Source organism: Uloborus diversus, chromosome 3, assembly GCF_026930045.1.
Source record: "Uloborus diversus isolate 005 chromosome 3, Udiv.v.3.1, whole genome shotgun sequence".
NCBI lineage: Eukaryota > Metazoa > Arthropoda > Arachnida > Araneae > Uloboridae > Uloborus > Uloborus diversus.
The window spans coordinates 24,891,440-24,915,405 of record NC_072733.1 but is presented as its reverse complement, the minus strand read 5'-3'; positions in this window follow the sequence as shown (position 1 = coordinate 24,915,405).

The following is a 23,966-nucleotide window of genomic DNA, read 5'->3' as shown; positions in this document are numbered from 1 at the left end:
CTATTTTGATTTATGGCATTTAGAATATTTGAGATCTGGTATTAAAAATTTGTTTTAAAAATCATTTAATTGTAATGTAAATAAACAGATAAATGAATAAAACAACGTAAAAAGCACAAATTTTGCAGGAAAACTCCATACACGCGTCTCTTGGTTTCAAGGAACCTACTTTTCAATGCAAACAAGTGAGTTTTTGTATGTAAAGACATCCGATAAAAGCAAAGTAGAAAGAACAGTAAACAAATTAAATAGTAAAAATAGGAAATTAATGAAACAACCAAGAGAAAATGAAACTCAGAACCGAGATGTTTTCTCTTGTTTTGCATTGAAAAAGGGGTTCCTTGAAACCCCGCAACAAGTGAATTCAGATTTCCTTCAAAATTTGTGCCTTTTTACTGTTTTATTTTATTTCACTTTTCAAGCACAAAAATGCTTATTTAATTCTTATTCAAATGTAATATTTTTCAAAATTCAGATTTTTTTAAACTTTTTTAATTGATGCTAAACTTGAAGCTTAAATACAAAGCGTACAAATATATTTCTTTTTTAAATTTTTGAGACATGTTTCCGGTTTTCAATACGTGAAATGCGTTTGCAGAAGCTTAAAATGATCTTTTTTCGTAAACATAATAAATAAATAAAACCATAAATTGAATACTCTTTTTATCAAACTGGTTTCCGGGCATTATTAATAGCGAATCGAGGAAATTCGTAGATAAGGGGTGGGGGGGGGGGGGGGGCTTACTCAATTATTTTAGCATACCTTCTCAATGAGACAATGCAGAACTTTGCATTAAATTTAGCGTAACATTATAACTTCCAATGAAGCTTATACTTTTAGCTTAATGCCTCAATTATGCCGTAATTAATTTTATCTTTCGAATGTGCTATAAACTGCACAATATTTTTAAATTTCAGACAGGCACAAACACTAAGAAAAGCGTTAAGTATGAGTAAAGTAGAAATTAAATAGTAAAATGACTTAATTTGTTATTGTGCTGACAAAAGTAGCAGGTTAAGAGAAGCCTTTAGAAAAATACACGAACTGCACGGCATTGGTATGTATTCCTCTAAAACGTCAATAGCACAAAATGTTTTCAAAACCGTCAAAATTGAAATTATTTGATCGTAATATACACCTATTCTTATGTGTCTTACTCCTAAGCACTTCTATGAAGTTACGTTTATACGAAGACTCACAGGAATCTCCTTTGCATTTCAATGGTATGCTGTCGAAAGGCATAGCGCCCAGAAAGCTCAAGAAAAGATGTAGGGTGTCATGATTGAATAGGCGTGGCTTTACATCTCAAGCCCCGCCTTACTACGCGTCTATTGGTCTAGAAGGAAAAAGGCAGGGCTCCGAGCATCGATCAAAGTGAATATTAGCAAAGCGTGACCGCATCGCTGCGCCTTTGTTGTGGCTTCACTCCAGCGCAAACCGGAGCTTTTAGCAGGCGAACCGGAAATTGAGAAGTAATTATTATCTAAGGAGAGCAGACGCCTCGCTTATCGTATAATTTATCTGAAGCTCTCTCCACCAGCTACTATGCTCAGAATTTCCTATTCAATAAGAAATAAATCCTTCAACTGCCGGACCCCAACTTCTTCGATATTTAATATGAAAATGATTGTAAACAGAGACAGCGTTAAGCTGCCTGTAGGGGCAAAACGAAAGTGTAAAGAAACGCACGCCGGCCGTTTTATTGACGCAGTTTTCTATGATCATTACCGACTGAAATTAAAAACGGTTTGAAGAACTCTTAGAGATTTCGGGATTGACACTCTAAGTTCTTCAATCCGAGCTCCAGTTAATCATCAGTGGCTTACCAGTCAATTTCGATAAATTATGTTATTGTTTGTTGCTATGAGTTAATTATTGGATATATGATTAAAGTTTTGTGAATATGGAACAGTAGATTTGAGGGAGCTAGAGTTAAGGCTTCGACTAAAGTGATTATACTTAATTGTTTACAAAAAAGTTTTTCAAGTATTCTTATTTAATGTAATTTAAAATAAATCATTATTTATGTCTGATTAAATTAATAGAGGTAGTCAGAAAAAAAGGGGATCTTAATGATTTTTTTTTTTTAAATTTTTGAGTGAGAAAAGTGCGGAGTTAAAACTCTAGGTACTTTTATTGAAAAGTTTTTCGAAATCATGAAGTATAGCAGCACCTACCAACAGGGGCGCCCTGAATGTTTACAAGGGCTGAAATTCTTAATTTGCCGAATGGAACTCCACATTTCGTCGAATCGTTAAACAAAATGTGCCGAATAAGGAAATTTTTGGGAGGTCACAGTGAACTGACGTGACCTCCCATCGGAATGTCCCTGCACAGAGGCGTACCCAGTAATTTCGGGATTCGATCATAAATGACTTTTCCGGGTCCCCCTCCATGTTGTTTACCCCAATATTTCAACCTAGTTTTAAAAATATTGGGCCCCCTTCAGGATCTGGCCCGGGCCAACAGGTGTCCCTTCTCACTCCCCATGCACGTCCATGTCCCTGCATACCAGGGCTTCAAAAACCATTTTTTGCCCCAACAGGGTTTTCCCTCCATTTGTACCATCAGTCATCTCCAAAATTTTAATTTGTGTAGATCTTACCAATTGAAAATCTTGAATTGAAAGCTTCTAACTGCATCAACTGATAATAGTATAATATAAGATTTATTATATCAATGGTACAATAAATAATTTAAAAAGTTATTTCATTGAACCAGATTTTGAGAACACCTGATTTTGCGCTGGAAAAAGACTGCGATTTATGTTTGTTAACCATACTGCCCAGGGTTGGTAAACAGCAGCACCTACAAATTTTTCGTTTTCTATTTATTATTTTCATTTAATTTTTGTCATGTATTTTTCTAGCTAGTTTTGTTGCAAAAACTGGCTGATTTCGATTCCATTGAAAATAACACGAAAAGAACGTCAAATTCCAGCATTTTCCTAGGGTTGGTGGGAAATTCAAAACGTGTTTCTTTTAGCATCCCAAAAATCCAATTTTGTAGACACTGCTGTTTACCTGTCCACGTCAACATAACAGTCAAACTTTTCCTTACCTTAAATTACGTTTTTCTTTAACGAATAACAAGGATGACCGCAAAATACCACAGTCGATTTTGGCTGAAGGAATTTTAAGTGGAATTTTACGTGGTTAAATGCAACATTTAATACATTTTGAGCAATCGCATTAAAAGGTTCCATGTAATAGGCCATGCTACAATTGATTCGTATCCATACATATTGATTCGTATCCATAGCCTTAGTTTTGAGTCAATACTAACAGGCAACGTAGCTAGAACTTTGTTAAGGGGGGGGGGGGGGTTCAAGGTTGCACGAACTTCAAAAGAGGAGGCATCTAAAGCAGAATTAGTAGCTGATAATTACACAAGACTAAGATAAATCCAATTAAAACTGATCATTAAAATATGATAATTAACTAAAATTAATTAAATAATTGAAATTAATAAAGTCATTAGTTAAAATTAGTTAGCAAAAAGTTTATGTTAAGTGGTAATCACATACAAAGTTTCCAAATATGGGTGAACCTCTGTCCTCCTGAAAATAAGTGATAAATTTTCTATTAATAAAAAGGGCACAAGAAAAGAAAAACGGAAAACGAAAACTGTTCTAGAAATTACTTGGAAAATGCATGCGATAATTTAATAGAATATTAAAGCTTTGTAATATATTTCAACAAAATATGTACATATGTACTTATGCCATTTTATTTGAAAACTAGAAAGTCACCCGTCAAGGCATGACGGGTGAAAATTGCTTCAACTCTTCTTCATTTGAACGAAGCAATTGCCTGTTTGGTGATATTTTGATAGTTGAAATTTTAACTCTAACACCAGTGGATTAACCCTAAACTCCAGTAGATAGCGTTCATTGTTTTCGTTTCTTCATTCCTCTGATATGACACAGTCTTACCAGTAAAACTGTTCAAGTTACCGGATCGAGTTCAGTCTTGTCACAATAAAGCCTTTCCCTGCATGTTAAACATTACCAAAACATATTATCGAATTACATATCATGCCGTGGTGCGAATTCATTGTTGAAACACGCGGGTTACTCGATCATCGGCACTATTTATATGAGGATAAATAAATCTATATCTATGGAGTCGAATGTATAACTATATGAATGTTACATAACGTAACCCTGTCCGATTTGAACAACATTTCAGGCAAAATCCCACAACTCTCTCAACGAAAATATTAACAAGGTTTCATTTAAAAAGCTTGAATTAGTTTTTATTTATTTACATTTATAATATTCTTTTGATACCACGAAATAGAATGATATTTCCAATCTTATCCGTTTTCTAATTATCATTCCTAATCATCAATTAAAAGCTTGAACAAACTATTAACTCTTTGGGGGACGGAGGCTTCCTTTGTTGCAACCATTTTTTATATATATATTTTTTCTTTCTTCAGCCAACTGACACAGTGATTTCAGTTAGCTGAAAAAAAAAGAGAAGCAAGAAATAAATGGTGTTCTCAAGTGAAGTCGCTATTCCTCAAAGGGTGAAAGCTGTTCGAAAAAATTTTAAATATCGGAAAAGGCGTATTGCCGTTTTTTATCATTATTTTTTTCTTTCTAACGGGGCTGTGTTAGAGGCTTCAGCCTTTTGCGGAACAAGTGCGAACCAACGATATGGCATCCAGTCATTCATATGCCCCCATTAAGGCGCGGATGTGAATGTCACAGGAAAATTTGATGCCCAGTTTCCACCAGATGGAGACACCTGAGCTCTCTTCGATGCGAAACTGCAAAATGAATTTAATTTTGTCAAGAGTATTCACAGTCAAACGACCTAAGGGATCTTTTACATGCCGATTAATGGAATGTATACCTAATGAATTAAATTAAGCATCTGTGTAATTTTATTTTAACAACATGTTGTTAATTTTAACAACAATACATATCATATTTTACGACGCAGGTAATGATTTTTTTTTCTTCAATACGATATTAGCAAAACACTCTATTGCAAGAAATAGTAAATATCTTTAGCTTGAAGAAAATAAGTGTTTAAAAAAAAGGCAATATATAACAGAAAAACTCAAAAACATTTACCTCGTATTCACCTTTTTTTGTTTCTTTGCTTGTAACGCAGTAAATAGCGGTAATTTTCACCTAGTAATTTATAGTTAAATGCACATGCCTGTTTTTTGTTAATTTAATGCTACCTTCACAATTTACTAAAGATGGATGCATAGATGCTAATTAAATAACTCCTTAGTACAAAGCCAGTGAATAACAATCAGAAAATGTATTCCAATGATGCAAATACAAATATGTTTTATGGAACAACATCGAATAAGATTTTTTTTCGTCAATTAAAAACTAACTGTTTTTCTTTTGGGATCATAGAATCACAATTCAGTAAGATTTAAAAGTAATAATTTCTAATAAATTACTTATTACATGCGTTAATATGGCCGAACTTGTAATTTCATAAACTGATCACAGTAAAATATTCAAGTACTTTTCAATTCAATTTTTCTATAAAATTTTGATACCGTAAAAAGTTTGTTACATCAACTTCAAGTTTTATTTATTCATTTATTTTATTTATTTCACCTTCAAACACGAATTTTTTTGGGCATTTAATATGTTCCATGATCATGCTTAAATATTGGGGGGAAAACATCAGTAAAAAATCTACGTAATTTGTTACTCAGAAAGGAGAGAGATGCTAAAAGTAATCTAAAAGTTCAAATAAATTTTTTATCAAAATATAAAATGAATCTGAAATGAACCATGTCAAAAATATAGAGTTAAAATGCAAAAAAAAAAAAAAAAAAAAAAAAAAAAAAAAAAAAAAATCATCAATAATTATTTTTCTTATCCTCAAACACACGAAATGTGTAGAATTTCTTTTTTCGCTGCTGGCTTAGAATCTAAAATTAGTTTTTAAATGAAAAACACATTAACACGTAAAATTGCTCGTATTATCAAGAAAACTTTAAAAGGGAGCACTGCGACTTACCTAGTTTGGGTAAACTTAATTTTCTTTTGCATACAATTTTGTTCAAGATATGTTTTCTATAAGTATAACGTAGATAAAAACTGCGTGTTAAAACAGAAAAGAATCGGAATTCAATTACTGATTCACCAGGAACGCACCTGGGTCATTCCATAGAAATGTCAACCTCAACCTCAGAAATTTTTTTTCAACAAAGCCTTAATTGTGACCTATCATTTCATTCAGCATACTTCCTAGTACATAAATCCAGTAACAGTTTGCAAGAATTTCATTCGGTGATTTTCTCATGGATGTAAACGTGCGAGGTAGTAGAAAAGGCTTAGCATGTGCAAAAAACATGCGTCTACGTTTTCTTGTGTAATGTAAAAATTTTTGCAAATTTTTAAAAGAACTATGTTAATTCTAAATGATTAGATGTTGGCCCAACAAAATTGACTGTTCTTTTTGCATACATTATAAGATAAGTATTTTAATTAGTTTGGTTATTTCACTGAAAATATTTACGTTACGTTAGTCACGAAAATGTACTATTTTTTGCTTAAAAACTAAACCAGATGATTGAACCAAACAGCACTTTTAATTTTCTTACATCTGTGTCATATATACTTAAAAAGTGCAAAATATTTATTTTAGTATCAGTAGATATAAAATAATTAGTGTGACTAACGTAACATTTGAGCTGTGACTAACGTAACAGTTTGCATGTGACTAACGTAACATTTTAAAAATGACTGCTAATATTTAAAATTTATTTAATTTAGTGTACATTTTCATGAACAATTTTGAATATGTAGGCATTCTATATTGATTAAAAATATAAAGGGTGAAAAATACCAGTAATATTACATTGTAGACCTCCTGTTTACTTAGAAAAATACATTTGTAAAGGTTTTTATAAAGTACTTCCAATTTAAAGAATTATTTAAAAAAAAGGTGAGTAAATCAAAATGAGTACTCTGCTGAACGTGCATTCAACACAAGAATCCAAGCTTAAGAATTAAGATAGTAGAAAAAGTCTTAAAAAAGGAGACCGTCTCTATTTTTTAGAAAATACATCTCCACCTATTATTAAAATGAGGTAATTGCTGCTCGTTGGAAAACATTTGAAGATGTTATATGATACAGTGACAATAAGCGTTGCTGCCATATATTTCAGAAAATGCAAGAATGATCATTTAGAAATTCAAACATTTGCGGTGATATCTGGAATTAAAATGCATTCTGCAAAAACGTTCGAATATTTTTTTTCAATATTACATTTTAATTCTAAAGCATGCACAATAGCATTCGTTCGATGAATCAGTAAACCTTAAAAAATAATATGCCATTGAAAAGTACTACGGAGTTTCTTATAACGATAACTAGTATATCAACGGAATACTAGAATTTGGTGAAACTCTCTACTTGCATAAAGTTAATTTTTTTAAAAGAGAGATATTTAGGATTTATTTAGACCAAGAATAATGTTATTCAGTTTGTAAAAGCAGTTTTTTTTTATTTGTTTATTTTTTCGCACATTCAAATTGAGTTAATTGAACTGAATCCTTCCATTCAATTTCTTACACCAATATAGAAAAAAAGTAAAGAAAGAACCATAATGGAACACAAAGAAGGTTCCTAAAAAATGTTAAAGTAATATAAGAGCAAGAAATTAATTATAAAAAGTTTTTTTATGCATTCATTGCTTGTTATTCGATGGTTACGTTAGTCACGTTACGTTAGTCACACACAGTTTTTCGTAAAAGTACCATAAAGGGCCAAAAAAGATTCATCTGTAACAAATCTGTAGTACATTTTTAAAAATAGATTTCTTACCTATTACAAATATATCGACTAATTTTAAATGCCTGTGTAAGTTTCAGAAAAATTTGCCTCGTAACATAAGCATTGTTTCTCAGGGTTGCAAAAATGTTACGTTAGTCACGATGCCTTTTTTGATTAAAAAACACCTGCCAGCGCTTATTTTGCTTCAAATTCTTGGTAGAAATGAAAAATAGTCACCTTGTACATTTTAAATCTGCATATTAAACCAAAACACATTTATTTTTACTCCTGGTGTAAGTAAAAAGAGTTTCAAAATCAGCTGCGAATGTTACGTTAGTCACTATGGAATGACCCACCTCACTCTGGCTGTCTTTCGTACAACATGCGTCTACGAAATCCACGAAAATCCAAAAAGAAAAGAGAAAGAAATAAAGAAAACCACGCCAATGAGCCTGTGGGATACAGCGGAAGTGGCAATAAATGCTTGTTTTTACTTTGCCAATGGCAATTTGATGGACCAAGGAGAGGGGCTGAATTTCAAGGTCACAGGACCCAGCTGGTTTGAAAGTCGAAAGGGACATTTCCCCGTTTCGAACGGAGTAGGTGACACAGCAAAAAGCAGACGAAAATTGGGAACCTGCAGTTGTTGCACGAGGTTCTCGTGTTCTGAATTGACTCAAGCGCTGAGAAAATTGCCGATTACTGGGAATATTTAAGGGGAGAGAATGCTGCGTTTTATAAAATCATTATCTTTCGGAAAAATTTTGTTCATGCGAGATGCAACAACTGAGAAAAAATGAGAAGGGTCTTTCGAGAGGGGGGGGGGGGTCCGGACCCCATGGACCCCCCTTGGCTACGTCCTTGATACTAATATGGCAATAAATTTACACACGTAGGTCTTTTATGAATTTAAATCCCTCACAGAGAAACTGGATCCATTGCAATATGGTAAAATAATCTAGAAAATTTCATGAATGTTGGAAGTTTCTCCCGTAAATCAGAGAATTTGCAAAACGAAAAGCAATGACTCTTTTGATGGATGTTCAAACATTTATTTGCAATAATTACCCCCAATGGCTCCCCAATTTATTCAAAACAGATGTACAATAAAACCTGTAAAGTTGACCACTCGTGTAAGTTAATTGCTTTTTTTAGGTACAGGGTCGTTTTTCATATTAATCAACCTATAACTTGACCACCTCTTTAAGTTAACCTCCAAACTAGGGCACCGCAAGTGGTCAACTTACCCTGGTTTCAATGTACATGTATTCCCAATTCATACTTAGGTGTTGAAAATAGTAGGAGTATTTAAAACTATACACAAATGTAGTATTTGAAGCTATTTTTTTTTTCTTCTGCAAATACGCACGTTAACTCATCATTGAGCAAAATCAGCGATAAAGAAAGCAAAAAATGGGCATAAAAAAGAGATTAAATCTAAGAACTACTTACTTTGATACACCATTAGGATAGTTCCTCGCAGAAACTTATTACATTCAAGGGCATCAAAATAACTGTAAAATATCTTTTGAAACATAAAAAGCCATTGAACTTAAATAAGGACGAGATAGGAACTCAGGAATAAGGTTTGCTCGAGGAACCCACTTGAAGTCTGTCGTGTCTTACGCCTGCTTTGATCTCAAGCAGTCCTAATTTGCATACCAAGAAAGATTAAATAAGACAAACAATCAGGAAGCTTGATTAGGAGCAGTGAGTTTTATCTTTGATGAAGCAACTGGCATCTCCCCGTTTTTCAGCTCAGCACTTCAGCAGGGATTAGCGCCCCATCCCCTACCCCAACAATTGCATTGATCGTCTGCTGCCACGGCTAGGATTAGAACCCCGGGTCCCAGAATCATGAACCTGACGAAGCACTGTTGAAAAAATAGTTTGGTATTACAGAAGCATGTAACACACGGAATTGTTGAATTTTTTTCTGAAACGTGCGAAAATAGCCGAATCTTTATGGCGTTGCAGTTCATCTAGAGATAGTCTGCAAACCATCAGCATAACTCAGTGACGCAGCGAAGGTGGGGTTTTGGGGGTTAAAGCATCCCCCCCAGAGGTATTGGTTTTAACATAAATGCGTATTCTAATACAGTAATTAAACATATGGAAGGACTGTTTTGATGAAAAATAACCCTCCAGAAGGAATTTTTGAACAAAACAAAACCTTCAGAAGGTATTTGTGATCAAAAAATCCCCTCCAGAAGGTTTTTCTGGTTGCTCTAGTGATATAACTTAATGTTTTGAGCATATTAATACTGTTTCAAAGAGCTCTGCTGCAAAACTAAGATTTTTGTTGCCGATTAATGAAACTAATGACAAATTTGGAACTTACTGAAATGAATTTTTCAAGCTTTAACATATATTAGAGGAAAACAAGAATTTTACTTTTACACTGCGTTCACCCATATTTATCCTATGCAATTTCTTTTCCGTAAAGCCAAACTAACGTAAAACACATTATTAGTACTTTGCAGCAGATCTTAAAAGTATTTTTCTGGTGCGTACAAAGGGCTCGTGCTCTTAAAGTATTGGTAAATAGTTATAAAAGATTTTGTTATAGAATTATGTTGTTATGGTTCAATGTGAAACGAGATTCTACATTCAAGCAGTAAAAAGCTGAAAATCTCAATTTTTGAACTTACTTTTCTCTGGTTCTGAGGTACAGAGTTTACAATCCACGCATTATCATTTTTGAGCACCTGAAAATATTTTGCGACAAACCGGCATCAAACTTATATCCAAAAGTAAAAAAAAAATAAATAAAAAAATATATGTCACATACAGATGTACCAAGGTTATTTAGAGCCTTTCGTCAGTATTAAAATTCAAATTTTCCGGTTAAGTAGTAACTTTCTATTGCTATGCTCATGGTCGTCAAAGGATTGATCTGGATTCTAACCAGTTAAATGCTAAATAATGAGGAAACGAAAACTGTGTGCTATTTGCTATATAAATGAGATATTTTAATTATTGAAATTGTGAATGCTTTTTTTCTCTGCGCGCTATAGGAAATCTGTCATCAGCATCGTATATCAACGAGTATGCGCAATTGTGCATATCAGCATTTTGGACAGACCGGCAAAGATTTTTTGCTTGTGATTAGTTAATAATTACTTCATCATTATTATTGAAGATTTCAGGAATTAATATTTTTTTGTGTCACAGCTGTTCGAAGGTGGCATTTATTTTTGTTTATATGTACTTACTAAACAAAATGATGGTTTTTATAACTTAAATGATGTGTGTGTGTTTAACATTTTTCATATAATGCTTGACTTCAAGCCACACTGAGCATTCATATGTTCTTAAACTCCACAACAATTGCCCTCATTATCGTAAAATATAGCATTGATATCAAGACGCCTGACGTTCGACGAGTTTATTTCTGCTTGGGTGATACATGAGGAAGGCCAATAACCGTTACTGTCAAAACAAACAATCTTTCCTCATGCCTATTTTAATGAATGGAACCGTTTAATCCCTTGCCCATCGGAGTTCACCATAATCAAACTATACTCCACTTCGCATTAAGGTAATTTGGCCATTACTCTTACTTCAGAACATGTGATGAGAATTAAAACCGGGTATAGATAATTGACTGCAATAATGTTGCTGGCCCCCATTAAGAGCAACCTGTGATAAAATTTGACTTAGGCCACCCATTGACCTGCAGAGAGACATCAAATGGATCCATTTGTGAAAAAAAAAAGTGTGGTACATTGCATCAAAAAGAGGTGCCAAATTTCAGGCTGAAAAGAATGGTGCTCTATTTTTACCATATTTTGGTGCTACCTACGCAAGTTTTTTGCTTAATTGACTAAACTGCACCGAAATATAAGAAACTTATGAACCACCCTTTGCAGCCTGGAAATTATAGCACCATCGTTTGGCACAACAGAAGAAAAAATGCTTGAAAGTGCAGATAAGGGACTTTTAGCAGATTCTAAACGAAACGAGTGCCAGGTACACTGTTAAAACTGCACGTTGCATAAGACACCTTTTAGGGCATTTTGCCATCTACAGCAACCTTAAGGGTAACAGGACACGAATGGCACCCTTAGAGGTGCCACAGTGTGGCATACGAAACCAAATGGCCCCTTTAAGGGTGCTATTTGAGTGCAATAGGGGGGAGGCAAATGGCACTGTTAAGGAAGAGGCGATGGTGCTACAACGTTTCACCCTAAAAGGTTCCTAACGCAACCTGCAGTTTCAACAGTGGATGCTAGTTTTCAGAGCATTTACGATGAAATATCGCTACTTAGCATTGTTTAACCTAGCTAAAAGCAAGAATTTTCATATTTTATATACTAGCAATAAAGTAAAATAATTTTGATTTAAACGGTTTCTCATGAAGTTAATGCTTCCCTAGACGATCATTGTTAACACCAGTACTTCTTTATAGCAGCGTTTTCTGTTTTTAAATAAAAGCCCGTGCAATCTCTCCTACTAAAATAGGAGTGTTCGCGCATCTGCTACTTAGGGGAGATGGCTCATTTTACGCCGCAGGGGAGAGACACATTTGTTTACATCTTAGGAGATATTACACGGCTATATTGGTAATTTGCTATTGTACAACGAAAACGAACAAAGTTACAAAGTAACTCAATGTAATGTAATTTTGTAAGTTATAAACTTCTGCATCATGAGCCTTATTTTGAACTTAAGAAATCATAACTAGAACAATCAATATTTTGTAAATACATACAAATTCAATAACATCAAGTAAAATTGTAACTTTGACGCATGTTTTGGTAAAAGTAAAACCATAAACTCGGGATTTCAAAACCTAAATAAATAAAAAGGAAAAATAAGTACAGTTTACTTCAGGATTGTTTGCATCCGTCTTCGAAGGAATCAACTAAAAACCGATTAAAAACAGGAGCGGTGGACATTGTTAAAATCAAGTATTGTCGAAGTTTTCTTCGAGAAGCATCGTTGTTTGTTTACAATTTTGCTAGTGTAAACAAACTATCATTGTAGCAAAATACTATTGTATAGTGTGGCTCTGATAAGTTGAACTACGAGTTTGACAATGTTTGCCTCTGTTTCAGGTAATAGAGTGCTCAATTCATTTGCACAAAAGAGACGCTTTTACGCATATATTGCACTTTACTCGTGGAATTTCAAACTTTAGCTTTTCATTGTTATATATTCGAATATAAGGAACCATTATATGTATCATAATATGAAGTATCAACTCTCTGAAAAGTTTGCTTGTGTTTAAGAAGTGATGATTTTCACGTGTTGCGGACGTAACCCTACCTACAAACATTATTTTTCAAATGCAAAAATTTATTTTAGAGAATTCATATAATTATACATGATGGTTCCTAATATTCGAATATATAACAATGAAAAGCCAAAGTTTTGAAGTCCGAGAATAAAGTGCAAATCTATGCATAAAAATGGCTCCTTTGTGCAAATGAATTGAGCGAGGGAAGGATAATTGGCGCTAAGATGAGTTAGTTACGTAGTTGTTCTGAAAAAAATATCCCAACTCAAATCCGAGCCAAACTCTTTTTCTCTGATAAACTCCCCAAAACCAGGTAAATATTGTCAAGGTCATAGCTTAACTAACCGGAGCCGCACTATAAAACAATTGTTTTTTGTAGTTTGCTGAGTGCCAACAATAGTGAAACGGAATGTAATAATTGTAACAAATATCGAGAAATTTAGGATAAAAAAGCAATGGTTGGTAAATTATTGAAAATTTTGGGACGGGATGGAAAACTGCTCTGGGATAGATTTAATTACAACTCTATGTCGGTGATTTCTAAGAGTGTCCCTATTTTTTCTTTGTCGACAGTGGAAGATTCAGTAAAAAGAGAGAGAGAATAATAAAAGTAAAATAATGCACCATTCATTTTGTAGCCCGCAAATTTGCACCATGTTAGCTAGAAAATTAAAGTTAAAATGAATTAGTAAATTTTCAGTGACATGATATAGGTTCAGTTAGGGAATGAATAATATAACTAAATGAAAAGGCAAGCGGTGAAATGGGGAGTAAAGCTTTAGATACTATAATATGATTTAAATCGATTGAAAAACTTAAATAAAGCACCGAGGTTCTTAATAATTTGTGCTTTATTCACTGTTCATAAAGCAATGACACATAGGTTCGTAGTCATAAACTGTTTTAACTCCACAACTTTCTCATAGCAGATTTGCAGCTAATTACGAAATTACGATTTTATTTTTTAAAACTCGGTTTTTTTTTTAAACAAAAGAGAAAAAAAAAGTATTATGAAAAATATAAACCAAAATAAATATAATAAAATTGATGATTAAAGCAAGTGGTATAATAAATAAATAAATGATTTTAGAGCTTTAACTGACTTGTCCATTACATTATGCTTCTTGATCTTTTACTGTTCGAGCCAACCTCTTTATTGTTTTTTAAATGAAACTAATAACTGTTTTAATACTTAGAGAATAGAAAAAATGTTAATTTAGAGTAAATTGAGTAATTTTTAAAGCATTTTGTAATACTGACAGCAGATCAACTATAATTGTTAGATTTTGAAACTAAATTTATAGTAATAACAAAACTCTACGGTTCAGCAAAAACAAAGCAAAAAAAAAAAAAAAAAAAAAAAAAAAAAAAAAAAACATTATATTTTCCGAATTTCAAAATAATTTCTTTCCGCAACTAGAAAATCCATTCATTCCTAAGCACTATTTTTAAAAACAAATGTCCTTTAATTCACAATACTTCTACTATTGAAACCATTTCGAGCTCTATTTAAGAAATTTTTCACTGAAAGCTATAGAAGTCGATTTTTTTTTCGAAACAACCAACAAGCATGCTTTATACGTTAAACTATTTCTTAATGAATGCTTTTCATGTTACAAGTAAAGACTAATATTACAGTTTTATCTCATAGCTTTTAATTAGGTATATGGAAACTCTTATAACTTTTGCATTTTACTAACATTAACTGTCTCATGAAATTTAAACAAAGACGAGCATTTTAACATGATGTCACAACAGTTAATGTAACTGAGCATTTTAAATTTAACTTCATCTTAGTACAAAGTTAGTAATTTTCAAACCATTATAACTGATTTCAGTAACATTAATTACTATTTTATAAAACTTTATCGATTTAAGCTGCAAAATTTATTATTGTCTATCAAAATATTTTCGCTTATGTTTAGTATCACATCACAAAATTTTTGAAAAGTTATGACAGAAGTTTCAAGAAGAATTGAGGCATAAAATTCACCTACCGTATTGTTTATTATAAACTTCCGAACAATAAAAGTCATCGTCACAGAAATCTCAATTGCAAATAGTGTTGTGTATTCTCTTGGGGGAAAAAAAAACTTGGCAGTAATGCCATGTTCAAAATTTCTGAGCATCACATTCTTAATATATCTATATCAAGAAAGCACGAGTCTTTATACTAAAACGGAAATGTCACAATGTGTAAACAGTTAGACATTTTTCAACTCAAAACTTTAATCCCATTCGAAATAGCTTTGCACTGTAGTAAGTCTATTCAGTCATTACAAGAAAACAGTTTCATCGTTTGGCTAACAGCTGGAATGGTTCCTTAGGATCGAAGTATGTCAGAGGTAAGCTGCATATGAAGTGTGTTGCAGATGAAATACATCGTATCTGACTGATAAATAAACAAGCAATTAACTATTTTTTTATGTCAAAAAACTAAATGACCGTGATCTAATCAAATATGACAGTTAGAATCAAAGTTAAAACGCTTCTTTAAGAACACTTAGGTACGTTATGATTACTTTGCATATGAAATTAGTTGTATTTGAAGTATTTTCATACATTTTGACGGAAAACTGAGGTAGACAGTCAGTTGAATCTTGCGAAAATAACTATTCATTGATGCAACATTAATCAGCCACATGAAAATGTATCATTGTTCAGGCGGTAGCTATAACTCCTTCTCAAAAACACCGGAGTACGCCAAAGGTATGCTGCAAAGCTAGTACATACTACGGTGTAAGAATTCGGAAGCTATAATAGGTCAGCATGATTCGATGAGGTTTTACGCTTGAGCAATTCAGGATGACAATCAGTTGAAGCAGTTAAAATAATTGTTCTTTGATGTAACACTCATAAGCCACATGAAAAAGTACCATTGTTCTGGTAGCAGCTATAACTCTTTCTCCAGGATACCGAAGTAAGCCATAGGTATGCTGCAAAGATAGTACATTACAAGCACTCAGAAGCGACGATGTGTAGACAATCACTTGAAGCATGCGAAAATAACTGTTCATTGATGTAATTACATTGATGTGTTGTTCACTCATTAGCTACATGAAAAAGTATCATTGTTCAGATAGCAGCTATAACTTCTCGTCAAGAACACGGGAGTACGCCGTAGGTATTTCAGTAAATTTCAGAGGAAGCACGTCGAAGCCCTGATGGACAAACATGATTCGATAAAGCTTTTATGCTTGAGCAATTTAGGATGAAAATCAGTTTTCATTGATGTAACACTCATTAGCCACACAAAAAAGTATCATTGTTTAGAGCTCTCCAGAACACTGGAGGACGGCATAGGTTGCTGCAAAGAATGTCTATTTCAGAGGAAGTACATTGAAGGCCTAATAGACAAGCATGGTCAAATAAAGTTTTTATGCTTGAACAATTTAGGTTGAGAAAGGGGTTGAAGCAATTTGACCCAAAAGCAAAGCATTAATGCTTTCACACGAATCGTTTTTAAAGCTGAAGCAGTGGAATGAAAGTGTTGCAGAAGCAAAATCCAGCCCAAAAGAATTACAGTTGAGAAAGTGTGTTGTAGAGGAGGTGCCGATCAGCATGATCCGTCGAGGCAAAGAAGTGAGAAGAAAAGGGAGCCGTATTCGGGTGCGTCATGACGGCGCAGGCTGTTGGAGCACTCTGGCAGAGAGAGAGAGTCTTGGGCCGCATAGGTAAGCCTCTTAGAGAACGCGGTGATCTGACAGTTAATTCCTGTGTTTAGGAAGGTGCTTTGACAATAGATTATATCTTAAGCAGGCTGGATAGACAGGGTCCCGTTCCGAGCGAACTTGGGGAGCTTAACCGCAAACAGATCCCAGTTTTTGTGATTTTAATCGGATTGGGAACGCCTCTCCTTCTCTTTTGGGCATTGTCCGGGCGGGGGCTACCTGATCAAGTCCTCCCAGTCATTATCAAATAACGTTTTTATTTATTTACTATTGATCCTCTTCGTTCTCCGTGCTTCCAATCTCTCTAAGCTTATTTCCGGAAAGGATTACGCGGAAGCAGCGAAAGAGGACGCTCATATTGGATTACCCAGTAACACCACTTGAGAGTGGCAGCCACACTCTTTCACTCACTATCACAACCGCTGATCTGTTTTATCGCCTTCTTTATGGCGAGATCCTAATAAGGATTTCAAAACCCTTGAAAAAAATCTCGGCTGCTTGTCTAGGCTTTAAGCCGCGCTCACTTTTAATTTCTGCACTCCACCAGGAGAGAGATCTTTTAGCACGAGTCGTTTTTATGCTTCTTTCGGATACCTCTCTCAGATCGAGGATTTTCGATTGGCTGCCGGTGAAACAAAGCATCAGATCATTACAACAAAAAGAGCTAAATACTCCGGTCCTTGAATCAGTCATTAGAGCATGAACATTTAGAAACTTAGACTCCTTTAACTGTCTTGCCGCGCAACTGCAATCCCTTTTGAGCGGCATCCGTACTTTCATTAACAAAACTAAGATTTTAATTGGTTACATTAACGCAGGCCACATCATATTAATGAAATGCACTTCCGTTTTTATTTCCTCGAAGCAAAAATGCTTTCAGTTTGTCGATAAGATTAAAAGTCCGAAGCGCTTCTTTCACTTTGCACTTTTGCATAAACTAATTTATGAATGAAAGGGAATAAAAATAATTTTTCACTTATTTCGTAAGGAATCCATTACTGCCCATTAGCTGCTACCAGTCTAAGGGCTTAAGTATTCTTCGTGTAGTGATGAATGTCTTTTGTATAGGATAGGCAGAATAATTGACAAATTTTACAAACAAAATGCAGAGCATTTGTTTCTGGTTAAAATTTTCAAATTGTAGTCAGTATTTAATTTCAAACAATGGTAAACATAGTCTTTAAAATGTGTAATCGGATTTTGACTGTTTCAATCCTTTAATATCATTTTTGTTTGAAACGATTGCAGTTCAATTGCAAAGTTAAACTAATTAATGATAGGATGATAGTTTAATCTATGCACTTTATTTTAATGAGAACAATGAGACTTAGTGCAATACCAAGTTGAGATCAAATTACTTACCGTGTTAGTTATGAGTTGTGAATTAAAGCGTTTTATGTTCAAGTTTCCTAAAAAAAAAAGAGAGAGAGAAAAAAAGACTTCGTCCCCCCCCTCTCTTTTTCTTCAATTTCTAACAATTTTCTTATTTAAACAAAGCAAAACCATAAATAGTTATGTTTTCAACCGATTATTTTTAACGATTTTTCTGATAAATCTATTCAAAAAGTAGTTCTAAAAAAACAATTCAATTTTAGTTCCATTTTGATTTTGTTTTGTGTAAAAATGTAATACAGTAAATTGGAAAGTAATTAATTTGCAATAACTACGCATGGTAGATCGATCATAAACATTTTCTGATTTTTTTTCACTTCGATGCTGAAATAAAAAAAAAAAAACAATGAATTGAAAGCTATTAATTGTATACTAAACGTGTCGTCTTTTGAGGATTCAGACAGGCAAAAAATATAAACAAATACTACATTCAAGTTAGTTCAAAGTAGCTTAATTTAATAATCAAAAAATGTATGATTTAGTCAATTCCATTTTTTATTTAATTTTCATGTATCATTACCACAAATTGTTGATAAAGATTATTTTAAATAGAGTGAATATTTGTTAAAAAGAGACATAGTGATTCGCTCGACTATTAAAATTAATTAAATAATGAATAATTTTAATGATCGTAATATTTTGCAGTTAATAACAGGCACACAGTGAGGGGTTACCCCTCCCTCCATAACCCTTGGTTTCAAGCCATATTGCCAATTCCGGGGGTATTTTATATACATGTCAAGACTATTATCATCACTCCCCGCACCAGATGGTAAATGCTGTCTGGCTACACTATTGCTTTATAATCTTTTTTTTGCTACACTATTGCTATATAAAATATGTCACACAAACAGTGTTATTATTTTTAAAAATACTACTCGCAGGTCTCAGCATGGCCCAATCTACAGTAGCGCAGTCAGGGAAGATGGGAAAAAGGAGCCATCTCTATTGTCGTTATCGTTGAATTTCGAGTAAATAGGAGTTGATGTTCGATACAGAAACTATTGTCTTAGTTTTATCCTTCTATTTAAATATTAATAATAAATTTAATTTAAAAAAATTGGTTCTATTTAAAAAGTAAATACATAATTTCACCTAACACTCCTTCATGACTGTTATATCGAAGTGGTTCAAAGTTTTATTCATTGTTATTTCAAAAAAAGTAATTTTTTGGAACAAACAACTAAATTAAAATAAGCAAGATTATTAATAGATAGATTATGGATTGTGAATACTTAGCTTTGATTTTGATAATTTTAGCGTTTAAATTTGTTTTTCATCCTGAAATGTTTGCTTTAACAATCAGTCAAAACTTTTGACATGGATTCTAACAATCAAATACGCTCATTAAAAGTTGAAATCATATATTTAAGAGTGAAGAGTTTCTGCTACGCAGGTCTCAAAAAATCAAAGTACAACCGCTTTTTTGCGTCTAGTTTGCAAATGAATGAATGTAGAAACAAAAAATTTGGAGAATATGTGCATTAAATAGATTTTTATTGAATGCGTCATATAAATATGTATAAGTGTATTGCAAAAACGATTTATAGCAAAAAAGAAAAGAAGCAATCTTTGCGGAAAAGTCCATCCTTGAAGGAAACAGAACATTAAAGTGTTATGTAGTAAAATGTCATAGAAACTATACAAAAATGGCTTATAATAAAGGATTCCCCCCCCCCCCCCAAACTTAAATGCATTGTCGGCATCGATTTTTCACGCAGTTTATTAAGTTTTCAGACACTGGAATAGGAGGCGAAGACCAGACACAGATTAAGCCTTGTTGCAGCTCATATAACGACCTTGGAGGAGGATTCGGAGCAGCAACCTGTCTGCCAAGATAGCCCCAAAGATGTTCTATCGGATTCATGTCCGGAGATGGAACTGTCCATTCCATTCTTTCCAAACTGTGATCCTCAAGATACTCCTCAACAATCTGAGGTCGGTGAAGTCGTGCATTACCATCCATCATAATGAAGTCATTACGAATAGCACCAGCATATGGGCGGACATATGGATCAAGGATATCATCCCGATATCTCAGACCAGCCAAAGTTCCTCCACGGAACACATGCAGGTCAGTGTGACCATCGAGCGAGATCCCTGCCCAAACCATGATTCCACCACCTCTATAACTGTGTCTTTCAACTGTGTTGGATTGATGGTATCTAGTGCGTTGTTCCCTCCAGATCATGCCCTGAATCACTTTTTAATGTAAATCTGGACTAGTTTGTGAACAGCACAGAAGGCCATTGCTGCTGGCTTCAGTAGGAAACACGTTCTCTTGCCCAGCATAAGCGGATCCTTCGCTGTGGTGCGTTGAGGGAAACACACCACAACTGATCGTCTTGCATAGAGACCTGTATTGTGAAGACGATTTCGCACCGTAGTGGCAGAGATTCTTCTTCCTGATGCTACAAAGTGGTCTGCAAGGAGCTGCGTCACAATATTGGGTCTTCTTCTTTGGACCAAAATAACTAGAAAACGGTCTTCTGCAGGTGTTGTAGCTCGTGGTCGACCTGGAACAGGTCTTTTGGACACAGAATCTTCGGATTGGTATTGATCCCAAAGTCGCTGAATAACACTACGAGACACATTGAGACGTCTAGCAGCATCAGCCTGCAACAATCCCGTTTCCATCCATCCAACTGCCCGCCACCTTAACGAATTGGGTAAACGACATCTCTGAGACATTTTCTAAACTCTATTGAGCATTGTCACCGAAACTTCCAACAACAGTTGAAAATCAACACAACTTACGCACAAAAGTGCGAAATCTTGATATTTGCAGATTTATTTCTCACTCAAAAAGATATTATTTTCTACAAAATAAAAGTTGCAGCTATCATTTTTTTATAAATGGATTTAAAGTTCGCTATAATCATTTATACAAACTATACATTTTATTGTTACTGCCATTTTTTTATGGTGAGCTTCGAAAAATATGTTGTACCTTAACTTTTTGAGGTCAGTGTATTTTGCAGTGTTGAATTTCATTTAAAACATTACCAATAGTTATTTTAAAATTCCTGAAAAACAAGTGGGGTCCTCTAATTGAGGACCCGACCATTCAGTGAGGCTAAGGCTTTTAAACCATTGTAAAAGAGAAAAGAAATCGCTGAGATTATCATCAATTGTAACATTTCCGCGTTTTCTTTTTTCTTTTTTTTTTTCTTCTGCAATTCAAAGGAAATTTGCAGCAAACAAAATATAGGTTCTTAAAAATTACAGCAGTATAAGGAATAAGATACAACAAAGATCAGCAATACAGCGATATTTTACTTCAGCTAAATCAGTTTCAATTTCTGCGTTTGTTAGAACGTTAATTATTATTATTCATTTGATGTGTCATATTGACAATGCTGCAAATATTTCTAGGTTCGTTGATGCATTAATTTCCATTTTACCAAGCACATTTATTTCCAAGTTTATGCAAGAACAATATCTTAAAGGGATTTTTCGATTTCAAAGCCCTTTCTGTCCATCTATTTGATTTTTCGGTTATAATTCCTTCTCCTTTCTGTTATACATTTCCTCTGCACTATCGGGGATGGTTATAAAAAGAGCGTTGATTTTATTTACTGCAGATGTTAAAGATTTAATAATTTTAAATGCATTGAACATTTAAATCACAACATAATTTTAAGTCGGATTCCAGATCGCTATATTTCTTTTAACTATTTACCCGACTGCGCGTGCGCGACGCAAAGGAGGGTAATGTGTTTATCAGTCTCTGTTTCTATGTGGCGTTCTAGGGGCTAAACGACTTGGTCAATTTTGGTAATTCTTACGTCAATCGATTTGTCTTAACCTTGGGAGTGTCACTAAACACATGACAGTAATCAAAATTCACCATATCAACAACCAGTTGCCGTATTTTGTCAGTTCGGCATCGGCGCACGTTTGGTATTGCACACTGTGTCGTACGCTACCTGCGTGCGACAAATGTAGGTAGTTTTCGCTGCCTGAATTTTTTTGTTTTCTAAGTCTACTAATTGGGATCTTAGGGGACGAGTGGTCTAAGCGATTGCTTCTTCCACTTGAGGCGGTGGGTCAAGACACCCTCGCTCCGGATGTACTTCCCCCTCTTTCTGATGTAAATTCTTTCATGTGTTATTTATTTGTATGTTCTGTAACAAAAAGTTTATTATGCGTAACGAAGGCAAGACACTCAGATTGTAGTCCTCATCAAAATAAACCCGTGCAATAAGCACTAAAAGAAAGAAAATCTACTAATTCGATTTTCATCTCTATAACATGTTGCATTTGTTTTTGCCTTGATTCAATGGACTGAGTTTCGCGACGTGTACTTTCTCGACAGGCTTTTTTGGTTTCGCGAGAAAGATTTGACTGACGGACGTTTCCGATTTCGTGTCATCATGAGTTATACAGGCTGTTTATATAGCTGTGCTGTGGTTGACTTAAGTTCGCGCATTTTTGTCGAAGGTCAAGCCCATGTAGCTTTAAGCCGGGTTAGGTCCCTAGAGGGACTAATTATCAGTAGTTTAGACCACCGCAAGTTACTTAATAGACCTCACGATACAAACAAACTCTCTCAATGAAATGACAAGATTGCGAAATGTACCGTATCATAATCATAATAACTAAGTCAATTAAAATTAACTAAAAAGTGTCAAATAAAAAATAATTAAATAAAAACAAAAAACCCGACTGCGTAAAAACCAAAAAAATTAAAAAGAAAAATGTATAAGCTCAGTAGTTTAGAATGTATTAAGTACTATTGAGTAACTACACCGTTGAAATAGTTTTATAAACGTACACAGATAAGACAAATCATAAATTCAAAAGTAGAATAGAAGGATCAACAGTCGGGGCCCATTCAAATTTTACGCGGTTCCTTGAATCAGAAAGGAATGGGCCCCGACTGTTGATCCTTCAATTCTGATTTTGAATTTATGGTTTGTCTTATCTGTGTATGGTTATAAAACTATTTCAACGGTGTAGTTACTCAGTAGTACTTATACATTCTAAACTACTGGGCTTATACATTTTTCTTTTTAGTTTTTTTGGTTTTTACGCAATCGGGTTTTTTGTTTTTATTTAATTATTTTTTATTGATTTTTTTTGTACTATAACGTTTCTTTATTATTATATAAATAGGGAGTTATAATTACTCCACTTTCATCTACACTAACAAAGGGTTAATGGATTACTTATTTTAAACTCTTACTAATAGCTGATTTTCAAAATAACATAAACTTATAAAATAAGTTTTAAAAAATCATTTTCTTGCTTCTTTGAAGTTATGGTTGCACAATTCGTATTCAGTCCAGTTGGTGTTAAATCAATGATTTGTTTCGAATCTTGCTGATGATTACAATAGCTTCATCTACACTTGCAGGAGGTTATTGAAATATTTATTTTGATCAAATGTGAGCTGTGAACTCTGAAAATGCACACAATATATATTTTTTCCATCTTCTTTTGAGCATTTTCTTTTTTGTTACATATTTCGGAAGTTATACTAATTACATCGCTTATATTGTGCAATAAAAAGGGATTAATGAAGGATTTATTTTTCCCTATTACTTATTACTTAAAAATAACATGGACTCCTGAATCTAAAATATATTTTACAAAATCATTTTTATTGCTTATTTTGATTGTTATAACTGCACCGATTGCATTCAGGTAAGGGTTAAATCAATGATTTGTTTTGGATCTTGTTGATAGTTACGCTAACTTCATCTACACTAACAAAGAGTTAATGGGTTACTTATTTTAAATCACTATTTACTCAAATGCATCGCAATATTTGTTTGAAACAATTTTCTTTTTCGCTACATAGTTTGGAAGTTATGATAGCATCAATTATAAATCCACTAGCAAGGGGTTAATGAGTGATTAATTTTAATTCCTTTCTAATAACTAACTTTCAA